The sequence below is a fragment of the Mesoplodon bidens genome (assembly GCF_964165515.1).
Source record: "Mesoplodon bidens genome assembly, chromosome: 2".
Lineage (NCBI taxonomy): Eukaryota > Metazoa > Chordata > Mammalia > Artiodactyla > Ziphiidae > Mesoplodon > Mesoplodon bidens.
The window spans coordinates 51,043,178-51,061,051 of NC_138177.1; the positions used below are offsets into that span (position 1 = coordinate 51,043,178).

The following is a 17,874-nucleotide window of genomic DNA, read 5'->3' on the forward strand; positions in this document are numbered from 1 at the left end:
ACTGTCTTCTGGCTTCTGTTACTTCTGGCGAGAAGTTAGCAATCATTCAAAGTATTCTCTGTATGTAAATAATGTTTTTTCCTTAGATGCTTTCAAAAACAATTTTTTTTTAATCTTTGGTTCGTAGTTGTTTGAATATAATGTGCCTAGATATGGTTTTCTTCATATTTATCCTGCTTGAGTTTCATTGAACACCTTGAATCTGTAAATATACCTCTTTCCACCAATTTGAGAAATTTCTGATCATTATTTTTCCAAGTAATTTGTCTGCCCCATTTTTCTTTTCTTTCTTTATGAGGCTCTAATTACATGTATATTAAATCTTTTCATATTGTTCCATAAGCCCCTGCAACTCTATTTTTTTACATATCAATATTTTTTCTCTCTCTTCTTAAGATTGGATTCTTCTTAAGATTTCTATTAATGTACCCTCAAGTTTGTTGACTCTTTCCTCTGTCATTTCCATTCTGCTGTTAAGTTCCTCCAGTAACATTTTTATTTTAAAGATTGTATTTTTGAGTTCTAGAATTTCTTTTGGTGGTTTTATATAGTTTCTGTTTTTCTGCTGAGATTTCTTGTTTCTATTGATTAATAAGCTTCTATTCCTTTACATCACTGAGAATAGTTACTGTAGCTATTTAAAAATCTTGTTTGCTAATTCCAACATTTGGATAATCTTGAGGATAGTCTATTGACTTTTTTTCCCCTTAAGAATGGTTCAATTTTTCTAGTATCTTCATATGTCGAGTAATTTTGGATTGTATCCTGGACATTGTGAATGAATTCTGTTCTATTCCCTCCAAAAGACAGATTCTGTTTGTTTAAGCAGGCAATTAACTTAGTTGGACTCGAACTGAAAATTCTGTCTTGGATAGCAGCTCAAAACTTAGTTCAGTTCTTTTATCCTTAGGTGGGCTGTTTTCAGTCACTAATAGGTGATTCAGAGATCAGCCAGAGACTGGGGCAGGATTTACAGAAAGTATGGTCTCCCCCTCTCTCTGGCTTCTTAATTTTTAGCCCTTCATTTTCCAGTGGCTCTTGTTGCCCCAAACTCTGTTTCTGTTTCTCCAAGCCAAAAAGTTAGCTGGTTTTCTGTTAAAGTGTTGGCCAGCCCCCCACCCATGCCCTTAACAAATGGAAACTTGTGCTATGCTGTTCCCTTCTTCTCATAGTTATTGCTTTCTAGAATGTATTCACTTTGGTTCACTCACTAGTCCCTTTAGGTAGGTGCTCCCTGCCTCCATATCTTGTCCAGAGTTCATAATAGTTATCTGTGGGAGAGTAGAACCATAGAAGCTTACACAGCTATACTGAAAACAGAACTCCACATACTCTTACACATATTCAGTCATTTAAGTTTACAGGACATGTTGTTATCTCTTTCAGGAAATTTTTCCGCTGGATATTTGCATGGTTTATTCCCATACTTAATTCAAGTCTTCACTCAGGTGTCAATTATTTGGAAAGAACTTCCTTGGACATATTGTTTAATATATGCTGCCCATCCCACCTCACACATTACTATCTACCACTTTACCCTGCATTATCTTATTTTCACAGTACTTCTCTTTCTAACTTTATGTTATACATTAAATTTTATTTTTGTATATATTTATCTTTCTTACTAGACAATAAGCTCTATGAGTATTGAAATTTTTGTTTGCCTTGGATAGTGCTGCGCCCTCAGCACCTAGAGGAGTTCATGGCTCATTGTAGGGGTTCAATACATATTTGTTGAATTAACAGCTCATGCTAGACAGTTAAAAATAAATCTACACACAAATATGCTCAACTGATTTTTGATAAAGGCAAAAGCAAATCAATGGGGACAATGTAGCCTTTTTGACAAATAGTTCTACAGCAACTGGACATTTATTGGTAAAAAATTAACCTTTATCTAAACCTCACACCTTATATAAAAATTAACTCAAAATGAAACCTGGACTTAAATGTGAAACATAAAATCAAAAGAACTTTTATGGAAAAATATTATGGAATCTAAGACTTAAATGTAATGTGTAAAACTATAACACTTTTAGAAAAAAAATAGGAGAAAATCTTGGGATATAAGGCTAGGCAAAGATTTTAGGCTTGACACCACAAGCCATAAGAGGATATTCATAAAAGGAAAAAATGATAAATCGGACCTCATTAAAATGAAAAACTTTTTCTCTGCAAAATACCATGTGAAGGGAATGAAAGACAATCTACAGTCTGGGAGAAAATATTTTTAAATCATATATCTGACTAAAAACTAATGTCTAGAATAAAGAACTCTCCAAACTCAACAGTGAAAAACAATCCAATGAGGAAATGGGCAAAAATCATGAATAAACATCTCACTGAAGATCATCTATAAATGGCAAATAAGCCCATGAAAAGATGTTCAACATCATTAGCTATATGCGAAATGCAAATTAAGACCACAGGCTATCAATACACACCTACTAGGATGGTTAAAATAAAGAATAGTGACAACATCAAATTCTGGCAAGGATGTGGGGACCCTCATTAGGTGAATGGCTGAACACTGTGGTACATCCATACCATGGAATACTACTCAGCACTTAAAAAGAACAGACTATTGACACACACAAAAACTTGACTGGATGTCAAAGGAATTATGCTGAATGAAAAAAAAATCGAATACCCAAAGATTACATACTATGTCATTCTGTTTATATAACACTTTTAAAGTGACAAAATTTTTGAAATGGAAACCAGATTAGTGGTTTCCAGGGGTGAGGGATGAAGAGATAGCCAGTAGGGAGGTGGGTGTGGTTATAAAAATTCCTTGTGATGATGGAATTTTTCTGTATTTTGACTGTCGCAGTGGATGCACAAACCTACATATGTGATAAAACTGTATAGAACTGAATACATTCACACACCGATATAAAAATGAGAATAAGATGAGTGGGTTGTATCAATATCAATATCACTCATTGATATGAATGAATGAGCTCTTGATTATGTCCTTTCTTGATTGGAGGAGAGAGACAGTGCTTCTGCTTTCTAGATCTTAACCCCATTTCCTTATCTTCATCATGTCTACCTAGTTATCTATTTTTCTTTGACAATTATTTAAATTATTTAAAAAGTACTGAGTTATAGTGGAAAGCACATATATGGCTCAGATCTTGGTTCAGCCATTTATTGCTTGTAAATTTTTTGGCAAGTGTTACTTAACATTTTTCAAGAAGGGTATAAAAAATTATAGGATCGTTGTAAGATTAAATAGAGTTGTTTATGGAAAGTGCTTAGAACATATTAGGTGTTTAATAGATAGAAGGGATAATTCAAAATTGTCTTCTAGTGAAGTTTTAAATTGCTTTTTTTCTAAATAATATTCAGTAGTACCTTAGATTCTCTTTCTAAATTAAAGCAAATTCATGGTGGATTTATTTGCTTTCCTTCCTCTCTGGGAAGCTTGAAATTTGGTTATGTTATGATCAATATTACACCATAATTTACTCAGTTATCTCTGGTGAGAATCAGCACTTTGGATTTCGAACTCTTACAACAGTCTGCAGCTAAACTTGTTAGGAAGGTCGTTTTCAGGCATTTGCCAAAACTCATTGTTTTATTTTAATAAACATCGGCATATTTTCAATTATTACTTCCCGTTAAAGATAAAAATTATGCATGTAAACATTTGTCTTTTGCTGCTTTTGTCAGAGATATAACACAGGTCTGGATGTATTTTTTGGCTGACGGAATACATTCTGAAAATTCTTAAGGTCTTCAAGAATGTTCATCATATTTAACCACTTCCAACCACTTCAAAGTCTGGTGCATGCTTTTTCAGTGCTTCACGCACCACTCTCCCCTCTTCTAATGGATTAGAATGGCACCAAAGGGTGACTCATTAGGTGTGTTAAATCAAGAATAACAAGAAGAAATGTCCCACTCAAATATTGTCTGAGTAATTTTTTCAGGCCCATCTATATTCCTGATTTTTTTCATGCCTCTCTTTCTCCACTAGGCTTTAGAACTTCAGGAAGGAAACAACTTTCTCCATCAGTTTTTGTTCTGTTTGTTTTAATTGCATCCTGCTGTTGGCAGCCTAAACTCATAACCAAAGTCACAACTTTTCCTAATAGGCAATGCTTCTCAGGAATGGCTTCCTCGCACACTAATTTCCAAACTCCACTGGACTTAATGCTTAGCTTGACCTAACTCAAGTTTTGCTTTGAGAGTTGCTGAAACCTCCCACTCTGAACCAAAGTGCTTTAAAAAAAATCCCTTGTTTATCTTTTTACTTGGAAATTAATTATTTATATTTCAAGATAGCAATTTCCCACTCCTGACACCCAGGTAGGGCCCCGTGGGACTCCTGGGCACAAAGCCTTTCTGTGTCCCTCATTTCTTTGATTACAGGACATAGGTTTCATTCAGCCTCCATGACCCTCCCTGAGTTCCAAAAGGCAGATTCAAGCAGTTGTTAATTAGGGAAGGGAAGGGATGCAAGACCACGGAGAAACAAACGGTCAAGAGAAAAAGTAGTGCAGCCGTGGGGCAAGGTCCTGGTTCCCATCAATGGATACACACAAAAATACCTTTGAGCTGTTTTGCAGCTACTGAAACCTCCTCTGGATGGGAGAAGTTAATGAAAGGTATGCTGCCCACAAGTATGTAGACTTGAGACCAGTTGTAACCTGAAGGTTGATGATGCTGACTCCTATGTACCTCACCAACCAACCCATCAGAAGAATGTCCATGAACGGATCACACCCTCTTTGAACCATTACAATAAAACTTCTCACTGTCCTCTCCAAGTTGGGACACATAGTTTTTCAACACAGGAGCCTGCTGTGTACCCTTTGCCTGGCAAGCTATCCTTTTCTATTTCACCCAAAACTCTGTCTCTGAGATTCAATTCGGCACCAGTGTACAGAGAAGCTGAGCCTTTGGCATCACTCCTAGCACAAAAAGAAAAGATTAGGGTTACACTTCTAAATACTCTCAGAGTTCCAAAAGTCTACTTGCTCCTGGCATCGGATCTTGATGATAGCATTGTCAACTACAAATTGGCACTTGCCATGGGCACTTGCCATCTACCTCTACAAAGATTAAGTCAGGTGCCACTGCAGCTGCTAACTTTCAACACCTTGTGAGAGGAGCTCAGAGTAGGTCTTCAGATAGTTAGATATTTTCAGGAGCTGATTTTATGAGACCAATTCTTGTATCTCCTCATATCTAGAAAAGCACTAAATTCCTTCATGGTGACATCTGCTCCTTGTGACTAGCAGTAACCCTCACAAGACTTTCTGCAAAAATATATGTTTGATTGCATGTACTCCCTCTTCACCAAGATCACATATATACTGACCTTCCCCCCAACCTCTTTGGAGTAGTTTCTCAGAGCTATCTGAAATGCTATCTCCCAGGCTACAGTCCTCATTTTGCCCCAAATAAAATTTAGCTCACAGTTCTCACGTTGTGAATTTTTTAAAAAGTCAGCAGCATTGAGGTTTCTAGTGCACTTTGACTCAACCCTAATTCTGCCCTCTTTTGCTCAGGTTCTTCCGAACTCAGAGTTCAGTATTGACCTGTATTTTACCCTGGGGTTTTGCTGACTGTTATGCAACTGAACTCCAGTTTGGAGAGTGCTGCTGCTAGTTCACTCTCTTCCTTCCAGATATTTTCAGGTGACATCTGAGATTTTTGAGCTTCGGTGGGTGCATGATTGGTTGTCAACACTTACCATGAGGCCTTTGTTAGGGAGCAAGTCCCCAGTTCTGTACCTCCTTGGGATTCTGACCGTGCTCCTCTGTCCCGCCAGCACACACGGTAAGTAAAGTAGTTGCTGGTTCTCAGGGCCCAGGAAAGCAATTAGAGAAGTGCTCAGTTAATGGAGAGAAGGTAGTTTAGACCAGTCAATTGCAAATGTACTCATTCCATATTACACAAATGTACTCATTCCTCAGAATGGGAGAAAATATTTGCAAACGAATCAATGGACAAAGCATTAATCTCCAAAATATATAAACAGCTCAGGCAGCTCAATATTAAAGAAACAAACAACCCAATCCAAAAATGGGCAGAAGACCTAAATAGACATTTCCCCAAAGATGACCAAGAAGCACATGAAAAGCTGCTCAATATCACTAATTATTAGAGAAATGAAAATCAAAACTACAGTGAGGTATCACCTCACACCAGTTAGAATGGGCTTCATCAGAAAATCTACAAACAACAAATGCCGGAGAGGGTGTGGAGAAAAGGGAACCCTCTTGCATTCCCACCTCTGTTGGTGGGAATGTAAACTGATACAGCCACTATGGAGAACAGTATGGAGGTTCCTTAAAAAACTAAAAATAGAATTACCATATGATCCAGCAACCCCAGTACTGGGCATATGCCCAGAGAAAACTATAATTAAAAAAGACACATGTACCCCAATGTTCATTGCAGCACTATTTACAATAGCCAGGTCATGGAAGCAACCTAAGTGTCCATCAACAGATGAATGGCTAAAGAAGATGTGTTACATATATACAATGGAATATTACTCAGCCATAAAAAGGAACGAAATTGGGTCATTTGTTGAGACGTGGATGGATCTAGAGACTGTTGTACAGAGTGAAGTAAGTCAGAAAGAGAAAAACAAATATCGTATATTAACGCATATATGTGGAACCTAGAAAAATGGTACAGATGAACTGGTTTGCAGGGCAGAAATTGAGACACAGATGTAGAGAACAAATGTATGGACACCAAGGCGGGAAAGCTGCGGTGGAGTGGGGGTGGTGGTGTGATGAATTGGGCGATTGGGATTGACATGTATACACTGATGTGTATAAAATTGATGACTAATAAGAACCTGCTGTATAAAAAATTTAAAAAAGGAATTTTAAAAGTATGATCAAATTGAAGTAATTTACACTACTTTGTGGGAGGTATAATAATTTGTTTTATTAATGTTAATTTCAATTAACAAATTGCTTTATCAATGGTATAATAAATTGTTTATTGACTTCCATTTTATTAATGGAACAATTGAATTCCAAAATATTTTCAAAGCGTTTTATTTTTTTAGCTTATTTATCATTTCATTTTTAATGGAGTAGGTTGTTAATATTTTTATTAAGATATAATTTACATGCAGTAAAATTCACTTTTTTTTACTATACAGTTTTTCAAGATTTGACAAATGCATACAATTATATAACTACCACTACAATCAGAATATAGAACAGTTCCATTTCCCACAAAAGTTCTCCCATGCCCCTTTATAGTCAATCCCTTCCCTCAGCCCCAATCTCTGACAACCACAAATCTGTTTCCTGCCCCTGAAGTTTTGCTTTTTCAGAATGCCATATAAATGGAATCATACAGTATATATCCTCTGGACTTGGCAGAATGCATTTGAGATTCAACCATACTGTTGTGTGTACCAATAGTTCATTCCTTTTTATTAATGAGAATTATTCTGAACCACAGACTGAAGTACATTTTGGTTGTTTGGTTGTTTGCTGTTCTTACAATTGCAAGATTACAAACAAAGCCACCATAAGCATTCACATATTTGAATCAGGATTCATCGGAGAGATTCAGCTTCCAGATTCTAGGATTAGTGCCAACAATTTCTCAGGTGCTCTTTCCACACAATAAATCACCCCAGCACCTGATCTCAACCTTCCTTGGATACAGGATCTTCCAGGTCTCCAGGAGAGACTTCTTTTACTTCTTGCACAAAACTTCTTAAAATTCATATTAGAGAAAGTCTCGATATCCTTTGTTTTCTCAGTACTTAAGAAATATGAGCAAGTCTGTAATATTTACCCATTGCCTTAGCTACATTTTTTAAAGAAACTTCTTCCTTACTTGAGGATTCTCAAAGCTTGAGCTTGCCTTTCTTCCTTCGTCCATTTGCTATAGTGTGGAGTATGCTCTTGACATTTAAATGGATGGTCCCAGACAGAGACATTCTTTCTTACTTTGGTTCAGTATATTTTCAATTTCCAGGTAAGATGAGAATTTTACTGTTTCTGAAAATCACATAAATGACAGCTAAGGAGGAGAAAATGTCTACAGAGAATGTTCATGGAGAAACTGAGAGATTTTGAAGTCATAGAATAGACTTGGCCTTTTTTAGAGGTGACCCCAGCTTTAAGGACAGGCAGTATGAGAAAATCCCAGTTAATAACCCACATATATCAGGTTCTGGATAGTCACCTCCATAATCCTCATTTCTTTCAGAAAGCATTTACCATGAGTTTCCATTTGGAAAGCAAATTCTCTAGTTCTTTCAACGTATTTAAAATGTCCCCCTTTCAGCAGCATACTTATTGCATCAAAGGAGGTAAGGCATGGTTTTAGTTTTGATGCAAGTATTACTTTATTGGAGGGTAATGACTACCTATCCTCTATGTATTTGAGAGTGGGGGCTGTGAGGAGGAGTGGAAAATAGTGAGACCTATTAATTTTTCCATGAGATCATTTTTCGCTTGACATGCAATTTGATGCTTAACAATTTTTCTGAAAGTCAAAAGGAATACTATGTTCTCTAATTTTCACAGTGCTATAAATAGTCCCTGACAAAGCATAATTGTATAAAAGAGATGACACTTTTTTTATACATCTTTATTGGAGTATAATTGCTTTACAGTTGTGTTAGTTTCTGCTGTACAACAAAGTGAATCAGCTATATGCATACGTATATCCCCATATACCCTTCCTCTTGACAAAGCGTTTTAATACTTTTAGGTTTATACTATTATTATTACTAGAGAAAAACAAAACAGCTGTTTTGTCTGTATTCCTCGGTGTCTGCTCTAGTAAACAGATAATGAATTGTGGGGATGAAATGTACAGCATGGAGAATATAGTCAACAATATTGTAATAACCTTGTATGGTGACAGATGGTAACTAGATTTATCATGGTGAGCATTTTGTAATATAAAGAAATATGTTGTGCACCTGGAACTAACATAATGTTGAGGTCGATTATCATTCAATTAAAAAAGAGAGAATGAATTGTAAGTAACTTCACTTTCTTATATATAAATATGAGCTCACAAATGCTTATAATTTCTTAATTTTTAAATTAGTTTATTATCTTCTGTGATTTTTAATTTCTAATCAATTGTCATATTTTTACTATCTGTTAAGCAAAAGTGAAACTAGAACTGTTACCACTAATTCTGAGAAAATTAACTAGAGTCTAAAATCGTAAGTTATAGGTAAAAAAGCTCTCTGTAAATGATATTTGATAAATGTAAAGTTTTATTTTTGGCAGTTTGGTAATGTTCATAAATTAATCAGCATTGGGAAGATTTGGTAATGTCTGTAGGACTCCATGGGGAAATGTGACTAGAACATTTTTATGTTTTATATAAATGAATATCCATGCATTAAAGGTGATTTTTTATTAGAAAATATGATTTCTTTTTTTCCTATGGATAATTTAAAACATATACAAAACTCCGTATACTTATCACCCAGCTTCAGCAATTATCAACTCAGGACCATTCTTGTTTTATCCATATTTACATCCATTTTGCCCACTCTAAGCTATTTAGAAGGAAATTCTTTTACTTCTGAAGATTTTGGTATGTATCTTTAAAAGCATTCTTTTTAAAAAATAATCACAAACTATTATCATATATAAAATTAAATAATAATTCTATAATATCAAGTATCTAGTTAGTGTTCAACTTTTCCTGATTGTCTTATTTATAAATGTTTTTGTAACTGTTTATTTGTTCAAATTAGAATCCAAATATGGTCTACACATCACAATTGTTTGATACATCTCTTAAGTCTCTTTTAACATATAGATCCCTTCCTTTTTTTTAATATGATTTTTAAAATCTGAGTTAATTTCTAAGGAGGATATGGAGGTATCTTTATTTTGAAGGTTTCTTCTGCAAAAAGATGAAAATATAGAAAAGGCTGAAAGTTAGGCAAAAGAGTCAATATAGGATTATAAACTTCTTCAGGTGTTTGACTGAGAATTGGACCTGATGATTTTTTAACTTATTTAGTAAGTAATCACATTCTCGTGTGTGTGTGTGTGTGTGTGTGTGTGTGTGTGTGTGTGTGGTGTATTTATTCTACCAGTCTTCCATGTTCATCTTTGAATTTCTTTTTCCATTTTGACTAAGTCAGTGAAGAAATGCCACATATCATTTGTCAAGAAGTCTTGTGAGCTACTCAATTTTTTTTTGGATAAACTCCTTCCTTTTCATTCCCTTAAAAATTCCTTGATTGTTTATGGAATTATGTCTTTAACTCAGTCTGTTGTTTAAAACCTGCCATACTCAGATCCCAACTTTATAGCCTATCTCTCACACTTCTCCCTCATGTGAGTCTCTAGTCAAATTAGCCCATTAACCAACCATAAACATTTCCATGTGTTTTTCTCCCTCTCATCCTTGCTAACATAATTTTCCCCCAATATAAAATGCCTCCCACCAGTGCAGTTACCTAATCCAATCCCAATTCCTCTCCCTAGGAGGCATTTTCCTGGCATATTTAATTCATGGTATTCTTTCTCTCTCTTCCTATAGTACATATTTTCTGCTTTCTTTTGACATTTGCCATACTCTGCCTGGTATTTTGACTTAACAATATGTTATGCCTTAGTATCCTAACGAGATGCAAGTGTGCTCCTTATATTCTCAATGGAGTTTAGACATAAGAACAACTATTTTATGTCTATTGTGTTAATAAAAATTGATTTCATATGAGGCTCAGAAAAGGCCATACTTGAGCTCTAGACTTTCTGTATAATTAACGACATCACCTTCACAACAAATATGTATTTTAGAGCTACCCTTTTCAGAGGAACATGTCTGTGGCATGGAGAGGTATGAAATGTGCTCCCTGCTCTCAAGATGCAAAAGTTAAAATAAAGATCTGTCCATCAATTTATCTATCTGTTGACACAGATACAGATCTGTCCATCTATTTATCTATCTGCTGACACAGACACACATGCACACACACACACACACACACACCACAATATAACTGCCAAATCAGTGAGACAGAAAATAGAATGTCATTAAGAGCACAGATTTTGGAGGCATACCTGACATACTTCATTCATTGAATGACCTTGTGTGATTTATTTGCTTAGTCTTTCTACTTATACTTTATTGATTAAGTTAGTCTGTTTCTTCATCTGTAAATGAGGATGATAATGACACAAATAAGTTACTTTTTTTCAGAATTAAATGGAATATTTTAAGTGAAGTGCTTAACACAGTACATAGATAGATATTCCTGTTATTACTGACAAGGGTTATACAGTTCAGAGAAACCAAAGATTGTTGTGTGCCAGGGGTAGTCAGGTATGTTCACAGGTACAATAATGTGATTTATAAGAAAAAAATATTTTTTGGTCATTCAGAAAATATGTATTTGGTCTTCATCCATGGTTCCTGGCTCACAGCTCCCAAAACCCTGATAATATCCTAAGTAATGACAACAAAGGTGTCTTTTGTTATATTAATGACCTAACTTTGGGACATCACCTAAGGATGGGGGCTGGAGGTTGAATCAATTGCTAATGGCAATTGATTTAAGTAATCATGCCTATGTAATAAAGCCTCCATAAAACCCCGAAAAGATGGGACTCAGAGAGCTTCTGTACTGGTGAATACGTGGAGGTGCAGGGAGAGTGGCACCTGGAGAGAGAGCATGGAAGCTCTGTGTCCCTCCCACACACCTTGCCCTCTGCATCTCTTCCATTTGGCTGTTCCTGAATCTAGTAAATAAAATACTTCTCTGATATCTGTGAGCTGCTCTAGCAAATTAATTGAACCCAAGGAGGGGGTTGTGGGAAACTCTGATTTATAGCCAGTTGGTTAGAAATGCAGGTAACAACCTAAACTTGAGACTGGCTTCTGAAGTCCAAGGAGGAGGCTGTTGGAACCTCTAAACTATAGCCAGTCAGTCAGAAGCACAAGTGATAACCTGGGCTTGTGACTGGCATCTGAAGTGGGTATTGGGGGAAGAAGTCTGTTAGGACTTAACGCTTAACTTGTGGGGTCTGACACTATCTCTGGGTAGATAGTGTCAGAATTGAGTTAACTTGTAAGACACCCAGCTAGTGCATGAAGAATTGCTTGTTGGAAGTGTGGGGACCCCCCCCATTTAAATTGGGTCCAAGAACATCACAAAGAACAAAAAAGGAGGGAACTGAATTAGATGGGGAGGAGGATCAAAGGGATGGTTAGGAGAAAAGACTGTGTAAGTAAAGATACAGACGTGGGAACACAGTGCAGATGGGAGAATGCTTTCTAAGCATGAGTTTTCAATGAGAAAATCCAGGAAAAAGTTTCAGTGAGAAAATCCCAGGGTTGCTATATGGCTTTAATCTTTTATTCATAGAAGATGCAAAATTATGAAAGTTTTTCCAGTCCCAATAAGATATCTTCCCTAAAATCTCTTTCCTTAAAATTATCTGTATTTATCAATGTATGAAAATTTTCCAACAAGGTTTTATGAAATTTGATATAATGTCTTTAATATTGACTAATTCTTATTTCATTATCCAAGTAATTTTTTAAAAGTTTTCTAAGATTCTCTTCTATAAAAATTCAAAAAAATAATTCAAAAACACAGAGTACTCTTGGGATTGGTGGATAAGGAGGTACTTGAGGATTCTGGATTTGCACAGCCCTTATAGGTTTTCACAGAACAATGTCTCTTGATCACAAATGTTTCTTTAGTAACTTCAGTTAAAAAAAAATTCTCCTCCGTTGCTAACTCTAAGCTTTATTACGGAAGGTCCTCCATGGTCCCCAAATAGCCCATTCTCTCAACTGAGGCAGCATATTGCCAAGAGCATGGTCTGAGTGGAGCAGAACTGCACTGACTCAGCCCCTCCCTCATTGTGTGACCTTGGTCAAGCTACTTCACCTCTTTGTGTTTCCTCATCTATAAAACGCGGATAATAATAATGCCTACCTCATAAGGTTGTTTAGGAGAATTAAATGAGTTAAAGTATTGCCTGACACACTATAGTAAATGCATATACACACATTCCATTAAATATTTAAATTTATTGAAAAAAATAGTTCTATACAAGGTGATGAGTCAGTTCCCTTTCCCCCAGATACCCATACATATACCCACTTTCCTTAATTTCCAGGCACATGGTAATAGAGGGGCACACTCCTACTTTGTGAATTATTCCAAGTCATCTTATGGGCAATGAAATTGATTGGGAAGGATGAAAGTCTTCCAGTAGATCACCTTAGTTGAATGCTGTTTTGTTTAATGAGTCAGAAAAAAACACTCTCTCTTCTTCTCTCTCTCTTTCACCATCGAAGGTTGCAGTTCATCATGTGGAATTAAACATGGACACTTTAGATATACTAGTGAACAAAAATTCATGTGGTCGAGTATGTGGTCGAACAAAAATTCATGTGGTCGAGTATGAATGTCAGAAAGGATATATTCTGGTTGGAGAGGCTAAAATATCCTGCACTCTTTTACAGTGGTCATCACTGGCTCCTCAGTGTAAAGGTAATCCCAGTTCCCTGGGACAGAATAGCACTAAGCTGATAGAACAACTTTGGAGTGGTTCAGAAGTGATTCTGAGAGAAAGCGTCCTCCCAGGCAGAGGCAGAGTTGTCATGAGTATGTGCTTGAGCCTGAGTGAGGTCCACTGTAATTTAATTCCAAATATCCAAGAAATAGCACCCTCAGATTCTTATACAACCTGGAACCTTTCATGAGAGAGTTGACCGATGGGGTTGACCTCTTTATTGGGAGAGCAGCTATTATAGCAGAATAAGGAAAATGTTCCTAAAGGTTACTTACATCATTTCACTCATAATAACTCAAGGAGCTGAGTTGCTGTCACTGTTTTCATTTTACAAAGGGGAAAACTGAGGCCAGAAGAGGGATCTTTTATTTCAGAAATAAACAGCTCAGAACAACCCCTGAGTTTTCACTCTGGCTCTGCCACTTAAAAGCTGCTGTGCGACTTGGGGCAAAGCATTAAGCTTCTCTGTGTCTCAGTTGCCTCATCTCTAATATGAAGATAACCATAGTGCCTCCCTCACAGAGTTGCTGAAAGCTTACATGAAATAATGTGTGTAATGTGTTCAGCATGTAGGCGACTGCAGCCAGAGCTCAAATAGTTGCCAGCATTGGTAGAAGTAGTAGTAATAGTGGATCAATAGTGTAGAAAGAAAAGATAGAATTCAGCAATATTTTTTAATTTCTTTTTAATGATATTATCAGTGTTAAAATGTGTTCTCTCTGAGACACTCAAGATGCTAAGAAAATGTGTCTTGATTATAGTTCTGTGCCTAAAACCAGAAATAATAAATGGAAAGCTGTCTGTGGAGAAGGATCAGCCCTGAAACTGTCACCATCAAGTGTGACCCTGGCTATAAGATGGTTGTTTCCCAGAATATCTCTTGCTCAGAGAACAAATCTTGGAGTCTGGATGCGCCCAAATGTGAGAAGGTGAATAATATTCAATGAATTTTATGTCGTATGACACCTCAAAATAAATGATAGGAAAATAGGATGGCTCATAAAATAGGAAAGAAATAATATGTCCTAAAGGACTATCTCAGTTGTGGGGTTAATTTATAAAGTGTTTACTGGCTCTTTCCACCTTATAACAGGTCCTTCCAGGTATGTGAACATGAGAGTCTTATGCACCAGATATCTAGCCTTTGGTTTTTTCTCCAATAAATGATGTGCTTTTGCTCCATTTCTGGTTGGTCAGCAGAACTAACATACTCGTTGCTCTTTTGGATGTTTTTTGGGGATTCCCTTGCTGCTTACACTCTCTCTCTATGCTTGACACTGATACTGATTATTACTTAAGTACAGATATGGATTCACCTCTCAGGGAAATATTTTGCTAGGATCCAAAGTATTTTTCTGGAGTTTCCAGCCCATCAATAAGTCCTGGGGTTATCCTTCATCTTCCAGTCTTCCTTCTGCCACAAGACTTCCTGAAGAAGCACACCCTTTACAAGAATGGGGAAACTTTCTGAAATCACACTTTTGGTTTCTTCTTTCAGGTAGGCACTGAAGATTGTGAGATAGTCTTGAAAGGCCAAAACCTCTTACAGTGTCTTTCAAGTCCCCAGGACTCAAAAGCAGTCCTGGAGTTACATAAATTGTCTTTGGAGATTGAAAAACTGGAGTGACAAAGAAACAAAGAGGACATTTCTTGAGGCTTTCTCTTGGATACACACTCAAGAAAGAAGTTGCAGTATCAACATACTTCACTATGCAGGAGAGTTCTTTCCACACTTGCACAAAATACAGTATCTTTTACCCTACTAACTTTTACAGTTGTGTCTTTCTTATTATCCTTTGAATAGCTGTAGAATCTGTAGTGATGCTCATTCCTGATGCTGATAATTCATATCATCTCTCTTTTTGCTTCCTGACAAGTCTGGCTTGGATTTATCAATTTTATTGATAAATATCTTATGGCTTAGAATGTGACACTTGCTAAATGTTCCATGTGTTCTTGTAAAGATTGTGTGTTTTGCTGCTGAGAGGCACTTCCTATAAATGTCAGTTAGGTAAAGTTGGTTGCTAATATGGTTCCATTCTTCTCTTTCCTTGCTGATTTGCTGTCTACTTTTTCTATCAATTATTGGGAGAAAGGTATCAAGATTCTCATTGTAGTCTTGTCTATTATTCCTTGCAGCTTTTAGTTTTTGCTTCATGTATTTTGAAGTACTGTTATTAGGGGTATAAATGTTTAGAATTTGTATGTATTCTTGATAAATTGATTATTTTATTATTATGCAATAAACTTCTTTATCTTTCATTATGTTCTTTGTTCTCAAATACATTCAAACATAATTTGCCTGATATTTAATATAACCACTTAAACTTTATTTTTCTGTAAATTTCTTGAATAAATTCTGAGAGGTAAAAGTGTGTAATTTTCACTAGCTACATTTAAAAAGTAAAAATTTGAAATTAATTTCAATAATATATTTTATTTAACCCAAGTTTTTGAAATATTCTCATTTTGACATGTAATCAATATAAAAGTTATTAGTATTATATTTAACATTCTTTTCTTCATACCATATCTTCAAAATGCAGTATATATATATATATATATATATATTTACAACACATCTAAATTTGAACTAGCTGTATTTGAAGTGCTCAATAAACACATGTGGCTAATAACTGTCATATTATACAATGCAATTCTAGATTTTCCACAATGTGGATGTTAACAAATATTAAAATAAAATATGTGTTTGTGTTTTCATAATTCTAGTGATTGTATTTGACCCTTTTTAAGTATACCTTAGAATCTGGAAGCCATAAAGAAGAAAATTGCAAGAATGCAATGCCAGGTACAAGAGAGGAGTATGTTTACCTGTGAGTAAGTTATGGAGTATTACAGGAATGCTAATACTTGAAGTTAAGAAGTAATCGAGATTAAAATAACTCAATGCTCTAATTCCTCCAGCTCTTGAAAATTCACACAGTAATGGTGTGTTACCCAGATTTTAAATATTGAGTTACTGATTCGGAAATCATTTCTATAATTTTGTACAAAAGTGACAGAATTTTCATGATAGAATTAAATTCCATACCCACCAGGTGGGTGACAAACAAACTGGAAAACAATTATACCATAGAAGTTCTCCCACTGGAGTGAAGGTTCTGAGCCCCATGTTGGGCTTCCCAGCCTGGTCTGGCAATGAGAGGAGGAGACCTCAGAGAGTCTGGCTTTGAAGGCCAGCAGGATTTAATTGCAGGACTTCCATAGGACTGGTGGAAACAAAAACTCTACTCTTTGAGGGTACACACAAATACTTGTGTGCACCAGAACCCAGAGGAAAAAAGCAGTGACCCCATAGGAGAGTGGGCCAGACCTATCTGCTAGTATTGGAGGATCTCCTGCAGAGGAAGGGGGCAGCTGTGGCTCACTGCAGTGACCAAGACTCTGGCAACAGCAGTTCTGGGAAGTACTCATAGCCACAAACCCTCACAGAGGCTGCCATTAGCCCCACCAAATGGCCTGTAGTTTCCGTTACCAAGTCACCTCAGGCCAAACAATGAACAGGAAGGAACACAGACCCACCCATCAGCAGTCAAGTGGACTAAAGTTTTACTGAGCATGCCTCTGCCCACCAGAGGGACAAGACCCAGCTCTACCCACCACCAGTCCCTCCCATCAGGAAGCTTGCACAAACCCTTAGATAACCTTATCCACCAGAGGACAAACAGCAGAAGCAAGAAGAACTACAATCCTTCAGCCTGTGGAATGAAAACCACAATCACAGCAAGTTAGACAAAATGAAATGGCAGGGGATAATGCCCCAGATAAAGGAACAAGATAAGACCCCAGAAAAACTAATTCTTTTTCCAGAAAAAGAATTCAGAATAACGATAGTGAAGATGATCCAGGATGTTGGAGAAAGAATGGAGGCAAGGATCAAGAAGATGCAAGAAATGTTCAATAAAGACCTAGAAGAACTCGAGAACAAACAATCAGTGATGAATAACACAATAACTGAAAAGAAAAATACACTAGAAGGAATCAATAGCAGAATAACTGAGGCAGAAGAATGGATAAGTAACCTGGAAGACAGAATGGTGGAAATCACTGCCATGGAACAGAATAAAGATAAAAGAATGAAAACAAATGAAGACAGTCTAAGAGATCTCTGGGACAACATTAAACACACCAACATTCGCATTATAGGGGTCCGAGAAGGAGAATAGAGCATGAAAGTCCTGAGAAAATATTTAAAGAGATAATAGCTGCAAAATTCCCCAACACGGCAAAGAAAAGAGTCATCCAAGACCAGGAAGTGCAGAGAGTCCCAGGCAGGAAAAACCCAAGGAGGAACAAACCGAGACACATAGTAATCAAACTGACAAAAATTAAAGACAAACTATTA

The 17,874-nt window shown here is 36.4% G+C and overlaps 1 long non-coding RNA gene across 1 annotated transcript; it reads left to right on the forward strand.

Annotated features, from left to right (window-relative positions):
• Positions 1-13,372: 13,372 nt before the first annotated feature.
• LOC308606812 lies at positions 13,373-15,770 on the forward strand. The gene is made up of 2 exons (XR_014013903.1): positions 13,373-13,486; positions 14,270-15,770. It is a non-coding gene; the product is annotated as an uncharacterized lncRNA (long non-coding RNA).
• Positions 15,771-17,874: the final 2,104 nt, after the last annotated feature.